Below are 23,126 nucleotides of genomic sequence, written 5' to 3'. Positions count from 1 at the left end.
ACCCTTGATCCCTCATTTTCTTCCCCGCACCCCGCCCCACCCAACCCACCCCCACTTCCCTGGCAAGTCTAACAGAATCTACCGGGAGATGTGTCCACAACTGTCCGCTTCTGATCCTGACCATCCCCAGGCTGACCCAAGTCATGGTCACTTCCGATCACAGCATCTGTTCATTCCCCACGATCCTGTCTCCACCCAGCAGCTGGAGGGGCCTTTATAAGATATAAACCAAGTAACTCACAAAATAGCAAATGGTAAGTCAAAGGTTCCCATCTCACTGGGGTTAGAATTGAAACTCTTCAACCGGCATGGCAAAGCCCCACAAAATCTCACTCCCGCCTGTTCCCAAGCTCACCTGAGACTGCCTTCCCTCTTCCTCCAGGCTCCCGACTTCTGCCTGTTTCCAGAGCAGCCCATCCTCCCTGCCTCCGGGCCTTCCCCTCTGCCTGCAATGCTTTTCCTCCAGGTTCCCACACGGCTTCTCCGGTCACTGAGGTGTCAGGCCAAATGTCACCCACCCCGGGGGCCCTCTGGTGCCCGCCATCTCCATCATTTCATAGTGCTTTCATTCCACGTACAACACTTGTCATTTTAATTTTTTCCTTCCTCTGCAGATCTCTGTGTCTTGTTTGCCGTTGTGCAGTCAGCATGCATACCAGTGTCCGTCCCTAGCTGGTGCTCAAGAAGTATTTGTTGAATGAATAAATGACCAGAGGAAGAAAACAGGGCTGTGGCACATCGAGGGAGCAGGTGAATTCAGAAGAGGCGGTGTGTATTTCACATGAACCTCATATCAATATAGAAGCTACATTTTCATGAGGAGTATGTGCTCCATATTTGGAGTTCATCAGAATGTCAAATGAGGAAGTAAGTTCCCAGGCCCAAGTTGTTCCAGACACACTGAAAAACTTTCCAATGACTGGATCAGGTTTAAATGTAAACGAATGGAAAGAAACAAAATTAAAAGTTCAATTTCTCAGCGCAGGTGGCGTACTTCCAGGGCTCGATAGAAACCCCTGGCTGGTGGCCATGGTGCTGGGGGGCCTGGGTGTGGCCCACACCCGTGTCACCATCATCCCAAGAAGGCACGTGTTTGGCAAAACTGTTCTGCAGTCAGGAGGCAGTGGTTCCATCCTCACCGGCCTCTGGCATGACCTTGGCCACCTGTGGTACTCCAGAGCAGCGGCCGGCAACCGGTGGTCCGCGGGCCACCGGTGATCCGTGAGGTCCGAAAGGTTGGCGACCGCTGCTCCAGAGGACCACGGAGGGGGACGCCATTTCTAGAAGCAAACGAGGCCATGCACAGAGGCAGCAGCACGGCAGGGTGGTGAAGAGCCCGGGGCCCGGAGCTAGAGAAGAAGTGCCACTCACTAGCTGAGTGGCCTTGGGCACATTATTTAACCTCCCCGTGCCTCAGTTTACCCACAGGTAAGAGGGCAGCAGCTCACCCACAGAGGAGTTTAAAGGGTCAAATGAGACAGTGTAAGGAAGTATTTGGCACGGGGCCTGGCACATAGCAATGTGTCAACTATAAATCATCGTAATCATTATTATGACTCATTATGATACTTGAAGCGCTGCAGAGAGAAGTACAGGACAAGACGGGTGCCTCGGTGACACTGAAGCCAAGCCTTTAAAGCGGGGAAATTGCCAGGAGATCACTCACAGTACAGACTCCCACCGGAGACTCCTTCCAATAGAATGAAATATCTGAAGGGCGTTCCAAATAAGAATTAATTTACCATATTGACGTGGCATTCTTCAGGGACCTTTCCGGAAGAGACCCAGACTGCGTGTGTCCTGTCACTTGCATCTGTTCATTGGTCAATGGAGCAGTCGGTTCAGGAGCCCCTCCAATCAGCAGCGGAGGCTGTGATGGGTCACAAGGCACCGGGACAGAGAGATCAACGTTGTCATAGATCTGTCAGACTTCAGGGCCGCTAAGAGGACCAGATGTTCAAATCGGCCTGTGCAAGCCCAAACCAGAGCTTCCACCCAGGCTGCCAGATTCTTGTGCAAGGGAAACAAAGGGCCTGCCTGGGAGAGTCTGGTGGCGTGTCCCTGCAGCAGGCAGGCTGTCGCAGTCGATTTGGAAACAGTTGCAAAGCAGCATTTTTATTGCCCTCCTGGACAGGTTTGCAAAACCTGAAACAATGCCTGTCACTGGCTCAATGATTCCTGAGCATACCCTTCAAGCCAGTCCCTATACTGGGCACCAAGAAGACAAAAGATGAAGAGAAACAGTCTGCGGGTCAGCCAGAGATGCAGAGTTGAACACGGTCTGAAAGCTCCGCTGTCTTTATTAGCTGGGTGACTCTGGACAAATTACTTCACCTCTGGAAGACTCAATCTTCTTCCCCGTGAAATGGGATAGCAGCAGGACCTTCCACATCAACGTGTTGTGAGAAATGAGTAAATGCAAATGAAGGGCTTTCTCAACCTGTGGGTCGCGACCCCTTTGGCGGTCGAACAACCCTTTCACGGGGGTCGCCTAAGACCATCCTGCATATCAGATATTTACATTACGATTCATAACAGTAGCAACACTACAGTTATTAAGTAGCAACGAAAATAATTTTATGGTTGGGTCACAACATGAGGAACTGTATTTAAAGGGCCAGAAGGTTGAGAACTACTGGCTTAGAACAACTCCTGGCACACAGTAAGTGCTCAATTAATGTTTTTATTCTGAGTTGTAATATTAGACTGCTTGTAAAGGGCTAAGTTCCAAGTGTTAGAATAGCATATAAGAGGCATCTAAGTAAATGGGGGGGTCAGCAAACTGGGTCAAATTCAGCTGGTGGCCTCTTTTTGTTAAAAAAAAAAACAACAAAAAAAACCCATGTTTTATTGGAACATAGGCATGCCTGTTTATTTATACACTATCTCTGGCTACTTTCACATTGCAGAGACAGAGTTGAGTAGTCACCAAGGAGACTTGAATGGCCCTCAATATCTAAAACATTTACTATCTGGTCCTTTAAGAAAGGGTTTGCCAACCCTACTCCACTTCAAATGGACAGAGTTGAAATCAGGGAAGGCTTCCTAGAGGAGATGGCAACCTAACTTTTCCTTCGTCAGTACTAATTCTCAAAGAGGAAGCTCAGAATAGCAGGTCTGGGTAAAAGAGGGACAAACACTGCCACCAACCCCACCTATATCAAATTCTACAATAGAAGCCACCAAATGATGGCCTATGGGGCCAGAAGTAGTCCTCAACCCCGTTTTGTATGGCTTTAAAAACATCTGAGACAACACTGGAAGACTGGGATACAGCATGATAATCTGCCTTTCTGGCTTGTTAGTTCTGCATATCTAGAAAACTTTGGCCTAGCCTCCCTCTGAGCCCCCTTTCAATGGGGGTCTCCAGCTGACTATGACCCCCACCATTCCCGCGTCCTTTCCCCATTTTACATTGATCTGTGTTTATGTCCTCCTCCACTCCATCGCTGTCAAAAGCCTCTCACACATTCTTTCGTCCTCTACCAATCCAGGAAGTAGACAAGGCCATTTCACAGATGGGAAAACCAAGGTTCAGAGAGACTTCCTTAAGGATACCCGGCCGACAATGATAATGCTGGACAGGTATCAGGACCTCTGACTCCAGTTCACTGCCCGGCCTCAGACATTCAAACCAAAGACTCAGTCCTTGCTACGATTTTGCTAGCGAATTTTAGTTGGCACAGCTCTTTCACAGACGTGAGGCCTTAGAGAACCCAGCCGCTCTCGGATCCACACAGGCTGCATAACGATTAAGGAACACGCTCACCAAAGGATTAACGAGGCAAGAGGTTAGAACTCCAGGAAAACACGGACACAAAGTGGACAGGTCCCTGAGGCCAGAGTCGACAAATCTAAGGAAACCAACCAGCACTGAGTAAGCACCTGCTGGACACGGGTCACAGAGAGGGAGGGCCCTGGCTTCCTTTCTGGGTCTCACATCTCAGGGAGGGGGAGGTGGTCACCTGCACAGTAACAACACAATCAGACTGTGCTTTGGGCAAGGGTGAGGGCGGCCTCGCTGAAATCCAGGCAGCCAAGTAGTAGAGTTAAGGGCCCACCCAGGGCATGGGTGGGACAGATCTGAGTGGGTATGAGTGGGGGGTTTTTTCCCGGGGGGCGGGTGGAGAGTAGATCAACCAAGGCTCTTGAATGATGTAGTCATGTCTTTCAGCCTCCATCACCAAGCACCACCGATGGTGTGGCTGAGACCATGGGGAGGTACTGTCTTACAGCGCTGGAGCCTGGAGGCTGAGATCCAGGTGTGGGCAGGCGGGTTCCTCTGAGGGCCAAGGAAGTATCTGGTGCATGCCTCTCTCCTAAATTCTGGTGACCTGTTGGCAATCTTTGGTGTTTCTTGGCTTGTAGAAGCATCATCCCAATGCCTGCCTTCATGTTCACATGGCGTTCGCCCTGTGTGCCTGTCTGTGTCCAAATTTCCCCGTTTCATAAGGGCACCAGTCACATTGGTTTAGGGGCCCATCCGACTCCAGTATGACTTCATCTTTACTGGCTGCACATGCAATGACCCTCTTTCCAAACAAGGGCACATTCTAAGGTCCCAAGGGTTGGGACTTCCAAATATGCAAGTGGGGGGAACACAATTCAACCCACAGTAGACGATTTCCTCAAGGTGCCAGGAAAGCATGGGAACGGGAGCTGGGATTCTCTAAAACCCTTTCGAGTTCTCCACCTATGAAAAGGAGAGACCTCGGTCCACCCAGGTCACTCAGGTCCCCGAGTTCCTCCTGCTGCTGGAAGCGTCCTGAGGGAGGAGGGGGCGGGGAGGGGTGGACGGAGGGGGGGGGGGATCCTTCTCCCTTTTCATTACATCGTGTAAAAGAGAAAACTCAATTTATTTAAGAACAAAGAGGCTTTAACCTGAAATTCACTCTCCTGCCTGGTAACTTCTCGGCATCTATATGCAAGAGCAGCAGCCGGCATTGAGCCCCAGCCACACACGCTGAGGGCCTTAGATTGGGAAAATAATGGCATTTTCTCAACGAATTATCTCACAGCTGAAGTAATAACTTGTTTATAGATGTGCCAATTCAGGTTTCTATCCCCTTAACCTCTGAAAGAAAGGCCGCATCGCCCCCACAGCAAACGGCAGCAGTTTCATCCTGTCCCCCCGCCCCCCTCGCTGCCACCCACTGCGGGGCCTTTATTAATTTTAAGCCATTGACAGAGGCTCTTTGGAAACTATGTTTTCACATCTCGGGTCAACATCCTCCTGCTCCCTTCCAATAAAACACGCACCGTCACTGATAAAGCAAATATTTCTCTGGGAAGCAGGAAAACAGAACCACTGTGCTTTAAATACAGGCACCAGGAACCAAGCCAGCAAATGTCCCCAACGGCGGCCATCAAGTTAACTGGTCCGCAATGGGGTTCACCGTCATTATGCAACAAGAAAGCACAGCCTCGAGCTCTTTCCTGGTGCTCGCTGCCTTCTCGGTCTGTGGCCATGTGGCGGGAAGGGCAGGTGCCAGGAGCTGCATCAAGCATTCAATCAACAAACAGCGAGCACAGCTTATCTTGTGCTGGCACCGTGCCCGGCACTAGGTACCTCGCAGAGTAACCGAGATCCAGTTACAGTCTAGTAAGCAAGACACACAACCAACCGACCGACCAACCAACCAACCAACCAATCTACAAAGCCACATACCCTGTTTCACTAAAGAAACAAGGTATGGAGTTAGAGAGACTAGGGCGATCGGTGGAATTTGATCTGGGACTTGGGGATGAGGGGGAACTGACCTGGAAGAGAGGAAGCCAGTTGGGCTTGATTGGAGAGACTCAGGGGGAAAATTGAATCAAGATGAAGCCAGAAGGTGGGGAGAACCAAAAGGTGTAGGTCAGGAAATGGGGTTTTATTCTGAATGTAGCAAAGAGTGACTGCAAAGTTACAGACAGGGGAGTAACATGAAGCAGTCCCTTCTCTCAGTGTCCATATCTCTGTCTTCTCTCTCTCCCCCTCCAAGACACACACACACACACACACACACACACACACACACACACACACTTCTCTTCTACACTTTCTTCAGTCCTTGCCTACCTCCTCACTGTCTGAAATGGATTCCACTCTGCACCCGGTGTGGACGCGTGCTCCCGGAGAACGGCTGGGAAGCTGGAAGGCAGACAGCCCAGCGGGACACTGGGGCCTTGGGACTGGGGGACACAGGCCAGGAAAAGGCCGAAGGAAGCAAGGGAAGGGGGCTTCCGATCACCTTCTCAAGCCCCCGCCATCATCACCACCCCCACCCCCATTCTGCCCAGCGGCTGCCAGAAATGGTACCACACAGGGTGGGCACAGTCTTCGTGAAAAGTCAGAAGGGACATCCTGCAAGTTCAATTACTGCCTAAATTTATACACGGAGATATACTTATGCGTCCTTCTTCAGCATTTTTAAGCTTATGTGGAGGGAATGGTTATGATTTCCCTCAAGAACTGGCCAGGACAACATGGAGCTTAGTGATGACATTGCCTGTCATATTCTACAACTGAGTCCCTTCAGGGAAGAGATGACTTCCCTTAACATCCTTCCCTCTGTTCCCGGGCAGGTAATCTAAGCTCTCTTTGCCTCAGTCCTTGCCCCTGTAAGATGGGAATAATAACCGTTCCACCTCCAGTTCTTGGGAGGAGAAAACATAAGACACCATGCTAAGCCCTGGAGTGACGCCTGGCTTTCCTGTTCAGTGTTAACTAAACTCAGTGACATTCACAGCTGAGGTCATTTTTAGTGTGTAACAACCTCCGTCACATTTAGGAGCACCAAGCATTTATGGGATGTTTCCTGGTCAGTTATCTCAGCTTAAAAATGTATGATGGGAATAATGTTTAAAAGTGAAATATGTCCACAGGTATTTATACAACATTATTTATTTAGAGTAACGACAAAAAGATCTGAATGTTTAACGACGGGGGCATGGCTGTATTAACCAAGGCACATCAACGGAAAACTATGCACTAATGAGAATGGAGGCTACGATTGTTTTTAAAATGTTTACAAATAACCTTATGTGAACATGAAAGAGCCAAAGTGAACGCTGCTTAGAAACGAGGGAAGGTAAAGATGGAGATGCGACAAGCGCTGTTGGGTTGGAAAGGTGGGTCATGGGTGAAGTTTTAAAAGGCGGTTTAACATGTGGATATGCAAAATAAGCAGCAAAAGGAATGAGCCCCAAGCCTGGAGGGAATTACTTGAGGGATGCTGCAACATGCCATTTCTCTGTAAAGAGCCTCCTGCCTTCACAGCCTGGGAGGTGAAAATGCCCATCATTAAGCTCTCCCGACAGAGGGTTTGTCTCACCGTATCCGTGTACGTGGGTGCCTTTTTCGCTATGTCTTACTTTTTAAGGAATGATTAATGGGACACATCACAAAATACTTGTTGAGAGCCTACTATGGGAAAGACTCGGATGGCCACAACCAGGCTCTAAGAGTGAGGGCCTCCCTTACGAAGAAGATAAGCAAAGAGGGGCCAGTACCTGATGATAATCCTGCAAGCGCTGACACCTCAGTGCTCCTATGTGCCAGGCATTCATTGTTCTAAGGGTTTTATGGGGAACTGGAGGCCCGGTGCATGAAAATTTGTGCACTGGGGGGGGGGGGAGTCCCTCAGCCCAGTCTGCACCTTCTCGCAGTCCAGGACCCCTCGGGGGATGTCCAAGGGGAGCAGGCCTAAGCTGTTACTCGGACATCCTTAGCGCTGCTGTGGAGGCGGGAGAGGCTATGCTAGCCAGCCATGAGTCAGCTACTGGCTGAGCGGTACTCCCCCTGTGGAAGCACACTGACCACCAGAAGGCAGCTCCTGCATTAAGCGTCTACCCCCTGGTGGTCAGTGCACATCATAGTGACTGGTCATTCCGCCTTTAGGGTCAATTTCCATATTATCCTTTTACTATATAGCATAACTCCTTTTACTCCTCACCGCCAACCTCAGATGCAGCTACAGCCATTAGACACATGAGGAATTTCATGCTCAGGAAGGGCAAGTGACCTGCCCAAGATGACACAACCAGTCAGTGGCAGAGCTGGGATTTGAACCTGTGACTCCGCCTCCAGGGCCCTGCCTCTCACCACTCCACCTCTGATGGAAAGCTGCTCCCAGCAGGAGGGGAAAGGCCTTTCCCAGATGCGCAGTCAGGAATAGCTCACCCTCGTCTCTATTTCAGACACAAGGTCCTATTAAGAGCTGGCCTCCGACCTCAAGCCTGAGGGGCTAGACAGGCAGCCCTTTATAGAGGTCTGGATGAGGATGGATTAGGGACAAAGAGATTCTCTCTAAAACTGAGACCAAGCTGTGGAGAATTATTTAAGGGCCTCTCAGGAAACCACAGTGATGTCAGAAAGATCCTGTGTGTGGTGTGTGTGTGTGTGTGTGTGTGTGTGTGTGTGTGTACGTAGAGGGGCTCAGAGGGAGGGTGACAGGCATGAGTGAGCTGCAGGGGACATGGGGCACTGGGATGGACACTCCCCACCCCTACCCAGATGGGACAGCACAGGCTGGGCAGTCCTAAAGAGACCAAAAGAGTCTCTGATGCTGTCAGCGTCCAGCTCAGAACTCACAGTGCTGGAACTTGTGCTCAAAAAACAAGAGAAAAAAGCCAACACAATTCCTGTCAGAGCCGATGACGCAAAGTGACGCACACAGAAGAGCAAGCGCACGTGCGCGCACGCACATACACACACACACACACACACACACGCATGCACACGCACACAGTCAAAACAATAGCAGCAGCAGTCACTGACATTTATCGACCACTTACTCACAGTGGGCCTTGCCTCCTTTAACCTTCGTGACTGTTCTGTGAGAACAATTCTCATCCCCATCATACAGGTGAGAAAACCGAGCCACCCTGGGGGTAAGCCACCCCGTCAAGGCCAGTGGTCATGATTTTAAATCCAGGCAGCCTGTCTCTCTCAGGGGCTCACTCCCACACTCAGCAACATGCACGCAAACAGTATCCAGAATTACGTCCACACATAAGACAAACCAACGTAGCCCGGACTTACAAAGATGGGCATAAATGTGTGCACGGGGGCTGCAACAATGTACACGTGCACCCCCATGTCCATACATGGGCCATCCCTCTGCACACCTCCAGGGGGCGCCATTCACACAAATGCAAAATGAACACATGATATGGTTGGATACAAGCACAGAGCTTTCTGGAAGGAAGACTCAGATGAGAAAAACAGTATTTAGAGTTCCCCCAGCTAAACAGATGGCCTCACTACCCTGAGCCACCTCTCTACACAGCTGACACCGCTGATCAATGTCCCGCTGTGCAGAGGGGGGTTTGATGCCACAGAGGGAGGCAACTCCCGCAAGGAATGAATGTGCCGCTTGTCAGCTCTGCCCCAGGCCGCAGCACCACACGATGCCCAGTTTCTCCTGGAATTGGGGCCCTGTGTCCATCCGCTCCACCCTCATTTTCACGTCTTTCTTCCCAACAGACACAAGGCCCCTCAGTTCTGGAGAGCTGGCATGGTTGCCAAGGCCCAGTGGAGGGAGACGGCCTTGAAAAATCACTTTATGAAACATCCGTGCTCGCGGAGGCCAAGCCACAAGGCCCGAGCGGCTGACTTTCCACTCACCAGCCACCCCCCAGCCCCTGCCCCGAAGAGAAGGGGCTCGGGCACAGCTGGCCCTTGTTCTCACCCGCTGGGAGCTCCGGGGAGTCGGAATTCACGGGGATGGCATAGGAGAACGCTTGGCAGCAAACCCCGCTTCTGGCATCTTCCTCGGGGCCCAGGCTTGCTGTGGTCAGCCGAGCCAGCCTGATGCAAGAAATGAAAGCCGGCCATTCACAGTGGGGCTTTTGTGAGCCCAGACACTCAGGCAGAGACTGAGGCAGGCGGGCTTTCATCAGCTGCAGTGGCTGAGACACACTGGGTAGAGGGAGAACTTGGGGTCTGGGGCCAGCAGAACCAAGCCTGGGCCCTTGGTGTAGGAGAGAATGACATGGCAGGCAGAGGAGATGGAAACTGCTCTTCCACACCGCCTGTCTCCTCTCAGGTCCTCCCAACCCTGGGGACGGGGCAGGAAGACTAACACTTCACCTATTCATCCATTCATTCATTCATTCATTCATTCAATATTTCTTGAGCATCTATGATGTGCTGGGTGTTATTGCTTTAGGTACATACAGTGTGAATAAAAGTCTACACGCTCATGTAGTTTATTCTCAAATTTCTCAAGCTCCCCCCAGCCCTCCCTACACCCGACAGCTGTGTGACCTGGGGCACACCGCTTCCCCTCTCTGTGCTTCTGACATCTCTCCCAAAGTCCCTGTGAACCACCATCTGGGAGCCACCAGATTTCCCCTTAGGGCCTGAACTAGATTGAGTTGGTTTCCATCACTTGCAGCCAAAAGAGTTCTGTCTAGGAGATTAGGAAAAAGAGCAGAGAAGACAAACAGCAAGTTTGGGAAGGCAGCGGGGAGCTGATGAGTCATCTGCTCATCTGGAAAGCAGATGGGGAGACACGTGGAGCAGAGGAGGCCCTGGGGAAGAGAATCAGTATCCACTCCACCTCCAACAGCCATTGGAGGCTGGGGGTTAAAAGGGACCGCTGGGCCCCTGAGGACAAGAAGGAAGATGCTGAACAGCTAACTGGTTAATTCAAAAGAAAGAGAACACAAGCGGCCTTTTATTCTGTGTGCTGGGCACTGGGCTGGGTGTGTGGATGCAACAGGAAAAGAAAAGTGAAGGGCACGGACTGTGTCTACATGCCAGGGTCAAACAAGTCTTTCAGAATCACACTTTGTATTTGCACCCCTTTGCTTTATTTACTCATTCATTTTCCTTGCCTGTTCCCACCCATCTGTGGGACTCCTACTGAAACAGGCACTGTATGAAGTTCAGTGTGGAGTGTGGCCTCGGGAATCAGGCGAGTCTGCATGCATTCTAAGCCAGGCTCTGCTACTTCCTGGCTGTGTGCTCCTGAACAAGCTACTCAGCGTCTCAGAGCCTCTGTTCCCTGCCCTGTAAAATGGAAATAACAAAGATTCTTTTTGAGGAATAAATGGGATCTTGCTCTTTGAAGTGCCTACTGAGCCCAGTCGCATGTGCTTGGTAAGCTTTCATGAAGTGGTATGAACGAATACGTTACAAATTCTCACGGAATCTTCAGAGCCGAAGCCTCAGGAGGTGCGCAGCACGACTCTTCTGAAGCCAATCTCAGCTTTCTTCTGGTTCACATTCATTTCTGAGTTTCGTACCTAGATGCCCACAGGAGTTCCCTCAGAAATGTCCTAACCAAGTGCCCGATTTCCAGCCCCGAACTGGAAAAGTCCCTCCAATTTATTAAAAACCCCTGGGACTGGATCACAATATTCTGGTTGACATGTTTTTCACCGCTAGAAGATAAGGAACAGTCGACATTTGGGGGCGGGAGCAGGCACATCAGGCGCCCTTGTGTGACATGTCAAGGCCCGTTCTGAGTTCAGACGCCAGATGTCGACAGTCCTGAGGACCCAAATTGGGCTGTAGAAACTGGGCCAAGGGCTCTGCCCATAATGACACATGTCAAAACTGAAGAAAGCCATAGTCAAGAGGGAAAAAAAAAGATGCAAATTACAAAGACCTTCTTCCAAACCACCTTCTAAAAGTGAACAGAAAGAGTAGGCAGCTGCCAGAGTGTGCCCAAACCTCCTCCTTCCGAGCTAGAAAGAGTAAGAGGTCAACTTCCAACTTGCAATTTAATTCTATTTTGAAGTTTACTGGAAAGCAGAAAATAAGAAAGGGATTTGAGAGAGGCCAGCAGTTTGAGGACAAGGAGGAAACTGAAGCAAAGCATCCAAAAGGCCCAGCAGCCTGGGTCCCCCCTAACTCAGCCCCTCAAAGCCCCCTCCGGCGCAAGCAAATCAGCTACAGTGTGTGACACTGACTTTGAACAACCACAGCTATCTTCAGAGCTCCATTTTCAGGGAGGCAAGATGGGGGGTGGTCACCCATTGCGAAAGATGCTCACTAAAATGACTCGATTGTTTTTCAGGTATTGACATTTGAAAGGTGTAAGACAGGGTTTTCGCTGCAAACAGACAGACTCAAAAGGGATGCACTGAGTGACACCAAGTGTCCCGCAGGGTCTCTGGGACACCGGGACTCACGCTTGGAGGCTCTGCTGGGGGAGAAAGTGACTCGATCATGAGGACTGGCCAGCACAGCCCCTGCCCTGGCTGCTACTGCGCTTACACCGCAGAGGCCAGCACAGAATGGACACCTTGACCTCTGCTGGCTGCCCCAAAGCCAACACCACCATCGCTGCTGCCCTTCTCACCAGAGTGCTGGGCCGGAGGACTTGTTTCACCAGCTTCCTCGCAAAACTCCAAAGTTGCTGACACAGAAGGCGCAGGAGAGCTCTAAGGGCAGAGAGAGACACCCTGAGCATTCCTGCGCCACCAGGTACAGGACACAGGTTCTCGGCTGCCTGTCACCATCGTTGCTGCCGAAGGCTTCCTGCATATTCCACAGACTGCTGTAAAAGTTCTCAGAAAGAGACAGGGCTGCTCATTCAGGAGCAAAGAACCCGGGCCCTGGACCCTCCCTGCCTGGGTCTGCAGCCTGCTCCCCGCCCCTTGCAACCTGGAGGGCTTTGGGCCATTCACTCAGCCCCCACGGCAGAAGGAGAGTCTTAACGGTGTGTACGTCGCAGGCTGGTTGTGAGGCGTGCACAGGCTAATTTAAGTCAAGCACTCGACACACTGCCTGGGACATAAATTTATGCAAAAATATTAGTCGTAGTTGCTATTGTTGGTGTTGGTAATAAAAATTAATATAATGACATTTGCGGTGCTAGTTCCTTGATAGAGAGCCATTAAGCCAAGAGCTATCTATTTAATGCAATTTGCTCCCCAATTAATTAATTATGTTATATCCAAATTGAATTAGAATGTCTCACTCTCCCAGGAATACTGGCAGTTCCACCTTGGGTTGCCAAAATGCCCCGCCACCAAGAAGTGGCTTACGAGGCATTGCCTGCCATTTCATTCGATGAAAGCAAAGTTTATTGTTTTCAAGAAGACTTTTGGCCATGAGGCCTCAGGACACGGAACGGAGGAAGATCACTTCTGAACAGCAGAGGAGAACACTCCTCGGAGAACTCGGGTTTGGGTCGCCGCAAGGGTGACTTTTCGGAGACCCCTGGTCTCTAACAGCTCTGGGTCGGAGTGGAACTCTGGTGCACCCGGCTCCAGCTTGGTCCTGGGAGGATGACCTCATGCCTGCCCGGCTTCAAAACACAGTCAGGGACTCCAGAAACCAGCCAAGAGGAGAAAACCCAGCACCGAGGGTCTCTCTCTTATGAGCAGGAGGCCCATCTTTGGTGGGCGCAGTTAATCCAGAGGTTACATCACAAGATCCGCTGCTGACACACAGCTCGGCTCTCAACAGTAGTGACAAGGGTGTTTTCTTTCCGCTGGCACATTTAGAAAACCCCTTCAGACTTCTTGGGGATGGGGAGACACAGAAAGGGGAACAAGCGCTCCCCCCACGGCAACATATCACGTGTCCAATAGGCAGGTGTCCAGGGTTTTATCTCACTCCTACTTGACTTGAAGGGCATGGGTGACAAGTACAGGCAAGGTGGCTTCTCGGGCTCCGTGGGCACACCCCCACCCCCAGAAGCTCTGCAGAGACCGCAGAGCTGAGGTCCATGTCCTGATGAGGTGATGTTTGTGTTCTCATGGCCACAGTCCGGACCAAGTCTAAGGGAACCATTCACATGAGCAACTATGTGAACTGCACCCTGGGGGAGATGTGGAGGGCATAATGCTCAAGTCCCTGTGATGAGGTCCTAGCATGCTCCCATGAAAACACACACATGCACACGCCAAGGATTCCAGAATGCCAGGCTTACCCCTGCCTAAACTTACCCACTGTGTGGTTAGAGGCCAAAATGAAGCCCATGTAAACAGATTAAACACCATGGCAACTAAATTCCAACCGTGCAAATACCAAAGATGGGGGGAAAAGAAGACTCACTTAGAGATTAGCATTTCTCGGGGGATTAGGGGAGGGCCAAGGCAGAGAGGTGCTCAAGAATCTAAGTAATCGAGTTTTTTCCGACCCTGTTGGAAATAGGTGGTCTCACACTTGGGTTCTCCCAGCCAACCACCATGCACCCCCTTAAAAGGTAGCCCCGCGGACGGAGGGGGGAATCTAATGACATTCGCTTTTCTAGTCAAGAAGCACGGCCACAGGCTGCACGCCAGCTGCGATGTTCTCTTCCTGATGGTCCTGCTGCTGGGGAGAAGCGGGGAGGGGCGTATAACTCGTCAACCCTGCACCTGACTTGCAATCCAACCCATGTTCGGTACATTCATGCCGGTTCAGTCGCTTACTCCAGGGACTAATGTGAGCCCGGTGTGGCTGGAGAGAGACTGCAGGGACATTGCCCACCTTTCCCCAAAAACTCATGACTGTTCCAGCTGAGATACACCATGAGATAACGTGCACCTCGCAATGCAATCCGACTGTACAACGGGCCAGATCTGAACCCCAGAGGAGGGGCCAGCCAGCCCTTGGCAGAGATGTTCACCGGTTCGGGTTCATCAACATTGACACAGAGGTGCATCCTGTGGTTACGAAGCCCTGTTTGCCCCCTCTTCCTGCTCACTCCAGAAGTCCTCACAACCCCCTTCCAAACTCAGCGACAACGTCATTCCTCCGAGAAGACTTCTATGATCCCCAGACTGGTCCAGCCCACCTGCTATACTCTCATTAAGCTCAGTCTTCCCACTACACAGGAGAGGTCAGGGGATGTGCCGAATCCCTACCATTATATAACCCCGGTGCCTGGTGCCGAGTCCTAGTCCGGAGCCGGAAAAACAGTAGGCACTCAATGTATACAGCCCACAGAGAGGCATGGTAACGACTGGCCTATTTGTGCCCCTGGGGCCTGACACTCTGTTGGGGGGGGGGGGGGCAGAGGGGGGAAGGTGGTGTTTCTGATGACAACCCCACACAGCTCTGCACCTCAGGGGACCCAAGCTGGCTCCACGCCCTCCCAGGACCCCCCAGCAGTGCTATCTGGTGCCTACATGTGAGCAAAGGGGCTGTTCTGTGTCTTCTTAGATTCTGTCTTTGTTTAGTTGGCATCCATGCATCACAGGACCAATTATATGAAGAATATTTTCTTATTTCCTATATTCTTGATGCTCTGACATTTGAGACGAAGGGGAGAGACTACCCTTCCCTGGGCCAGCCAATTCTTAGAAATACCCATGGGTTAGCCAGGAGCATCTTTCATATACAAGCCGACCATATCCTCGTCTACACCCCTCAATTACCATCTTATCTAATTCATAGGCAAGCCAATGGCTTCCTGCCCTAAATCACCCCGAGGCCAAGGAGCAGGCAATGGGGGACCATTTCCGTAGCCCTGAGGAGTCTGAAATTATTCAAATGAGCCAGTCCTCAACGGTTGGTCCTGCCCTGCCTTGGCTACCCAGGGAAACCCCAGTACCCCTCCCTTCCTGCCTTCCACTTCCGGACCAAAGCCTGCGGTTCCTCGGGCCCTGTGTGATGGGCCCTGCTTCTCGTTTCTAGGGAAACCTGAGAACATGAAACTTTTCTTCAATGTCTCCTGGCCGTCACTCAGGCACCTTTATAAATTAAGACTTGGGCACAGAACAGGGGCGGGTGTGTGGGTGGGTCTCCTTATGAGTGTCCTGCCCTTCCTTGCCCCTCCCCCTGCCGTCAATTTGACTAATCGGCTTGCCTTGACTGCAACCACAGGAAGTCTTGATACATGTAAATGAGAAATGAGAAACAGAACATTTCTGCAAAATGAGGTGAAAAACAAATCATGGTGTCCTCCTCGGAAGGACTCTGGAGCCAGGCTGCCTGGGCTTGTTTGCATGTGACCCCTGCCACCTGCTCACCACGGGCCCCGCTCAGCTGTGCCCACCTAGCTGCTGTCTCCTCACCTGAAGAACGGGGCTCCTGACAACAGAAGGTGGGGTGAGGATTAAAGCCCATTAATACGGGAATGAGCCAGCGCATGTAAGTGCTGTGTGGGTGGTAACTGCTACCATCCCTCACTCCACCTTTAAGGCAGGCACTCAGGGGAATCTGGACCAGTCCTGTGGAGGAGAAATAGCTCCATGTTTAAACCCTTAATTCAGCACTTACTCCTCGCCTGGCAGCACACACAGCACCTGGTATAAACATGGAGGACCGTCCGTCTGCACACAGCAAGCCACCCAGGGAGGGTAGGTTATCATCCCCATTTTACAGATGAGAAAACTGAGGCTCGGGAAGCTTGAGTCCATTTTCCCAAAACCACAAAGCTAGGAATCGGTGCACGCGGCCAGGATTTCTGATTCTAAAAAACTCTCTATGCCTCTCCCCACTTTCAACCTCTCCCATTTCATGTCCCCCGACTTCACCAAATATACACGGAGTTACGTGCCGGGCACTGGGCTGCTGGGAACTGAAGATACAGCAGTGAGCACCACAGCTGGGAGCCAGTCTGGGAATCATCCAGGCTCATGGGAGAGAGGGTCAGAGGGATGGTCGCAGAAACAAATGGAGAGGTGCAGACGAACAAGAGCTACGAAGGAAAAGCAGCGGCTGGAGCTGCAGTGAGAGTCTCCGGGGCCCAACAGAAACCCGGGCCAGGGAAGTCCTCCCTGGAAAGATCACTTCAGGCAGAGGGGACGGCAGCCGTGAGGGCCCGGAAAGGAGACAGGGCTTGGCATGTTTGGGAAACGACCAGAAAGCTAGCATGATGGTGACTTAGTGATAAGAGGGAAACATTAGATGATGAGAGCTGAGCAGGGTTTCTCAACCTCATCACTCCTGACATTTTGGACTAGAACATACCGGGGGGCGGGGGGGGGGGGCAAGGGAGGGGGAGGTGCTGGCCTGTGCACTGTAAGATGTCTAGCAGCATCTCTGGTCTCAGGAGCGCCACCCCTCTAGTGACAACTAAAAATGTCTCAATTACCCACTGTCCACCCCCACGGGTAGAGAATAAAATCCCTCACCACCAAGCTATTTCAGGCACAGCAGCAGCCTGTGCTTGTGGAATACAGAACTGGCCTTTGCCTGACCCAGTTAGTGGAGAGGATGCACTCCATTCCTTTGGAGAATTATTTGGGGGAAAGTAAGTTCCCGCGCTCAGTAGACTGGGAGCACCCTGAGGGACATCATCCATCTTGGTCCCTTCAGCACCGTATCCCTGGTGCCTTGCACAGGACCCCAGACACCAAAGCACAGAAGGCCCCTGGGAGTGTTTGAGGAAGACAGAAAACCCCCTGGATTCCAGGAGCCACATTCCTGTCACTGGCAGCACCTGCAGCTACAGGCCGGGCACACATCAGCCCGCTCGCGGCGGCCCCTGCTGGCATGTCTACAGCTCTCCAGGCCCCTCAGATGCTGGGCCTGAGGCTCTGAGTTCTGCAGGCCAGAGGGCAGAGGCTGTCTCAGCTGCTGCATCCACCAGGAATGGCCCCGCACACTCATCTGCACGATCGTCAAATGCCTCTTAAAACAAGAAGTGAGAGTGGAGCCCTGTGTCAACTACAGCTGGTGGGGTGGGGGTAGGGGTGGGGGGAAGCCATGCAAATCAGCACTGAGAGCAAGTGAGAAATTTGACTTTTGTGCAGTGCCCACGTGTGCTGCTGATATAGCGGCTGGTGTCACTTTAAAAATCAAATAATGGCCAGCCAATGATTTCGGTTCATTTGGACCCTTCACGACTTGCAACTCTACAGGCATGAGTTGCAGGTTCAGTTTGGACCCTGGAGAATGGGGATGACGAGTGAGCAGGGGTCAGCAAAGAGTGGCCAGGTGATATGCTTCTTTCATTTGCTACTAGCCACTGCCAAGAGGAAAGAAATGATCACTGTGCAAGGCTTTACTGACTTATTCTTAATTCGGACTCACAATAGCCTCATGCGGTAAATATTATCCTATGTTTTTTGTTAATCCTCATCTGAGGATATTTTTTTCCCATTGATTTTTAGAAAGAGTGGAAGGGGGAGAGAGAGAGAGAGAGAGAGAGAGAGAGAGAGAGAGAGAGAGAGAGAACATGATATGAAAGACACATTGATTGGTTGCCTTTGAAGTGCATCCCAGTTGGGGCTGGGGATCGAACCTGCAACCCAGGGATGCGCCCTTGTCCAGGAATCAAACCCTTGACCCTCTAACCACACCTGCCAGGGCAATATCATCCTATTTTATAAGTGAAAAAACTGTAGTTTGGAGAGATTAGGAATTGTGACCTTCATCATCCATCCAGAAAGCTTTAACTCCTACCACAATCCCCCCACTCTCTCAGCTCTAGCTACACTAGTCTTGCCGTCCTGCCCCAGGACATTTGCACAGGTTGTTTCCTATGCCTGGATTACTCGGTCCTTCTTCACCTGCTTAACTCCACTTGACTGTCATATCTCAGGTTATACATCCACCAACAAGTCTTCCTGGCCTTTCTCCAGACCAAACTACCCTATCCAAAGCCTTTGCATCATAAGGGCTTCTTTTTCTGCCTGGGGACTTGTTAAAGTTGCCAGTTAACAGAAGAAGCACTGTGTGCTGGCTCCCCATTGTATCCATATGTGTCAGATTCGAGATGGCCACAAACTCTCTGACCTTCTCCTCATGGGAAGGTGGCTTTGCATTCCCTTTGAAAACGGGCCAAGGTTCTAAGAACTCCTGCTGGGACTCGTGGGACATTCATTCTCGGGAAAGTGCCCCTCTGGAACACGGCCATCATGCTGGAGAAGCCCAATGCACAGGCGCCCTAGTCACAGCTGAGCTCCTAGCCAACAGCCAGCACCGACTGCAGCACGTGAATGAGACTCAGTGGGTAGGTATCCACCCAGCCAAACCTTGAGATAACTGCAACCCCAGCCCATATCTGACTGCAACACATGTGAAAACCCAAGGGAGGCCCTGGCTGGATAACTCAGTTGGTTAGAGCATCGTCCTTATACGCCAATGTTGCAGGTTCAATCCCTGGTCATGGCATATACAAGAATCAGCCAATGAATCAATGAATTCATAAATAAATGGAACAAATCTCTCCCCCCACTCTCTTCCTCCCTCTAAAATAATTTTTTTTAAAAAATCCAAGGGAGAACTGTCCAGTTAAGCCCCGTGAACACAAAACTGAGAGATAATCTATATATATAAAAGCCTAAGTGACCGTTATGACCGGATGACAGGCCAGTAGCTATGATGTGCACTGACCACCAGGGGAGCAGAAGCTCAATGCATGAGCTTCCCCCTGGTGGTCAGTGCACTCCCATAGCCAACCCTCCCCACCCCCCACCCCCCACCCCGGGCCAGCCAACCTCCCGCGGTCCTTCCCCCTGGCCGGCTGGCCCTGATCACCCCGATCGGGACTGGGCGAGAGGGCCCCCATCGGCCAGGAGGGACTCCACCCGTGCATGCGTGCATGAATTCATACTCTGGGCTCTAGTAATATATAACTGCTAAGCCATCAAGTTTGAGAGTATTTGTCACATAGCGATAAATAACCAGGACCCCATAGGATCAGACATAATGAACAGTTGTTCACGCCTAGAGGCAGTAGCTATGACTAGGTGTTGATTAAATGAAGAACTGAATGTGTGAATTAACTAACGGAGAAGATTGGATCTGAACCAGGTTATATCACTCCAAATCTCCCCTTCCCTTTTCTATTTAACCATAACTTAATATTCCCTGGGTAAGGAAAACATTTTATTTCCTGCCTTTCATATTTGGTACAGGTTTGGGAAGAAAACTGAAATTATCATATTGAGCCTTGTCACAAAATGGAAGCCTCAGCACCTCTCTATGCCAGGGCAAGTTCAAAGTGAAATATTACCTTGTTATGCCCTCATCGGGGTATTGCACAGAGTTTTTTCAGTAATATAAACCATAAGGTCTCTGGCATAATTACTCAACTCTGCTACAGGGAGAAAGTTGCTATAGGCAATAGGTAAGTGAATGGGTGTGGCTGTGTTCCAATAAAACTTTATTTACAAAAACAATGCATAAGATTTGTATAATACAGTAGTCCTTAAATTTAGGCATGCTCATGTTTGTAGACCCGATGATATAGGCAATGCTTCCAACAAAAATGACTTCGCCTTGTAAACAGCATCTTTCATTCTATTTTGGCATGGTCAAGCAAGTTCAGGAACCAAAGACATAAGAAAAAGTCACAATAAAAAAATTAATGTAGAGAAAAACCAGATCCAGTGGCCTATTTTTTTCTCCTGTAAATCTGGGTATAGGATGCCCTTGGCCAGCTCATGAAGCAGTGTTCCATGACAGCGATGTTTGGAATCCATTAAGGCTACTCATTGCAAAGAGAATACCCCTAGTAGGCCCTCCATGAACTATTTGTTGATAAATAACTGAATGTGTGTCTATCAGAATGAGAGTAATCCGCTCATTACTATTAATCCATTCAACAATAGGGCTCAACTACTGGGTGATGCAAAACATTGTCTAATATTTTGTATAAGAAGCTCCTGCTAGGACTCCAGGAACTCTTTTGTCTTTGTAGGATCAAGCCTTCAATTTCAGAAAGTGCTAGTAGGTTAGTCCAAACTGGTCAAAAAACAAACTTATCCTATATAATAAAAGCCTAATATGCAAATCGACCGAACGGCTGAAGGACTGGCGGAATGACCAGTCACTATGATGCACACTGACCACCAGGGGGCAGACGCTCAACACAGGAGCTGCCCCCAGCCCGCAGGCCCCAGGCCAGCGAAGGCAGGTGCCAGCGGGGGCCCCCCCCATCACCCCGCCAGTCGCCCCACAGATCGGCCCTGATCACTGGCCAGGCCTAGGGACCCTACCTGTGCACGAATTTCATGCACCGGGCCTCTAGTGTACATATAAAGCACAAGGACACAACTACGGCTTGTACCCAAACTCGAGATGTCAGAGTGATAGTTAACTTTTTTAACTTTGTATTTTAAAATCATTATAGACATCAGGCATTTAATTTTTAAGTGAGCCACAAAGGCATGGCTCATGTTAATTCTCAGGCAACAGACATTTGCTATGCTAATTATTACTAGCAGTAATGGCTCATTATGTGAAGAACTCCTGAACCTACAAACTAATTTTAAAAACCAGTATTGCATCATTTTATTCTTGGACCAGTCCCAGGATTAGGTAGAATGGGTATAACTGTTCTCATTTGCAGATGAAGAAAGTGAGGCTCACAGTGGGGACCAGTGACCTGCCCCGGTCACAACTAGTAAGTGGCAGCGATGAGGCTGCAGACCAAGCCTTCTATTTCCAGCCTCCTTACCTCGAGGGAACAGGGTAGCTGCTCTGTATGCCAGGTATGCAGCACCTCTTTCCACTGCCCTTCACAAAGGTTAGCACCACCCCCAAAATGTGCTTGGCTAATTACTCAGACATTTTTCAGCAAAGGGTCCAAATGTTCAATGGAATGGGTGGGCATGCTATTTGTTATGCCATATTTTTAAAGGGGTGGGAATGCCCAATAATGATCCAGGGGCTTGTCCTGGAAGCAAATTTCAACCAAAAACCTCAATTGACTATCTGAACCTGCCTCCATTTCAAAAGCTGAATCTTTCTCGATTGACCCAATAAAACTCACTTCAGATTTAAACACCAGGGTGGGAGGTGCGTTGGTCCAAGCCAGATGGCCTTGTCTTTGGGTCCTCACCAAACATAAGCCATCTGCTCTTGTGACAGGGTACTTGAGCCACTGCAGATACATACACAGCATCCCTCCCCCCAACAGCTGTGCTCACTCTGGGTCTACTTACACTGTGCAAGTTGGTTTACCTTACTAGCGTCACCTTTCCCATCAAACATGAGCACTGCATGAAGAACCCATGGAAAATTAAGAATCAGACATATATTTTTTCTTAAGAGAATACTCCTGTGCCTTGCTTCTCATTGTGCTTTTGACAGGAGGCTAAGGAGATAGAATCATTGTGAGGCTCCTGAAAAATCCTTGCCAATGAAGGAGTGGTAGGCCATGTTGTCCAAAGATGACTGCAACTATATCCCCCATCCCATATGCTTTTCTGCAAGGTGACCTTGCCACACACACCATCTCCTCTCCCCACCCCACCCCCGTTCCAACAAAAATGGGGTGTGTTCTTCCAGCCCCTAGAGCCCGAGTGGGCCCAATGATTGCTTTGAGCAACAGAATATGGCAGAAGTGACACTGTCCCAGTCCCAGGCGGAGCCCTTGATTTTCTGGCGGCCTCTACTTCCTGCCTCCAGGAGGCCATCTGCCACATGAGAGGTGTCACTGCCCTGAGACCACCGTGCTATGAGGAAACCAAGAGCTCTGGAAAACGAGGTGCCACGTGGGGAGTGAGGGGAGGTCCGAGAGGAACAAGACAACAGACCTATGGACGAAGAAGTCAGCCTAGAAGCTGACCCTCCAGCCCAGCGGCCACCATGTGGAGCAGAAACACACCGCCGGGCAGAGCCCTTCCTAAACTCCTGACCCACAGAAGTGGGAACAAAACAAAATAGTTGATTTGGGCCACGAGCTTTTCAGATACGGCAGACCTGCTCTTTTTGAGCTGCATGCACTTCATTGCATTCCACAGCTGTGCACTTTCTACAAACTGAAGGCGAGACGTTCCACCAGCACAAAACTCCCGATTCACTGGATTGCGACACTTGCTTTATTGCACTGTCTGGAACCAAACCACTCTCTCTGAGATATGCCTGCTGTCTGTGACACAATCATAGAGACCTAGCACACACTTTTAAAACTGAAGCATAAGGTAGATCTCACGCGAGGTCACTGTGAATGGCTGTATAGTTTGGAGCCTGCAACGCGGGGGCTGAAATCTAGCCAGCGCCCCTCACCAAAGCCTGCCTCGGTGGGATGGTCCCTGCTCAGCGAGGGCGCTTTCTCTATTCCTCCACTAAAGGGCGCCTTCATCAGTCCCCCGAGGGCCCCATAGAGACTAGCAGTGACTCCAAGCTCACCTGTCCAGATTCAAGGCCTTAAGCTCTGGGAGCCTGAGAGTTTTAAGGGGAAGTGAGATCACCATGGCCAACTGCATGCTCTCTTGCTGACCTCACTGGACTTACCGACTCTACCTGGTCCTTCCTCCCTCTGCTCCAAGCTGCCCACAAATGGGCGTCGGTGCCCTCC

At 50.6% G+C, this 23,126-nt stretch overlaps 1 protein-coding gene across 1 annotated transcript in view; it reads right to left on the bottom strand.

Annotated features, from left to right (window-relative positions):
• The window catches only part of XYLT1 (xylosyltransferase 1), a 311,677-nt gene that overhangs the window by 244,137 nt on the left and 44,414 nt on the right, over positions 1 to 23,126 (bottom strand). The window lies entirely within an intron of this gene.

The sequence above is a fragment of the Myotis daubentonii genome, chromosome 4 (assembly GCF_963259705.1).
Source record: "Myotis daubentonii chromosome 4, mMyoDau2.1, whole genome shotgun sequence".
NCBI lineage: Eukaryota > Metazoa > Chordata > Mammalia > Chiroptera > Vespertilionidae > Myotis > Myotis daubentonii.
The sequence above is the reverse complement of the archived record's forward strand: the minus strand, read 5'-3'. Positions and strand labels throughout refer to the sequence as shown.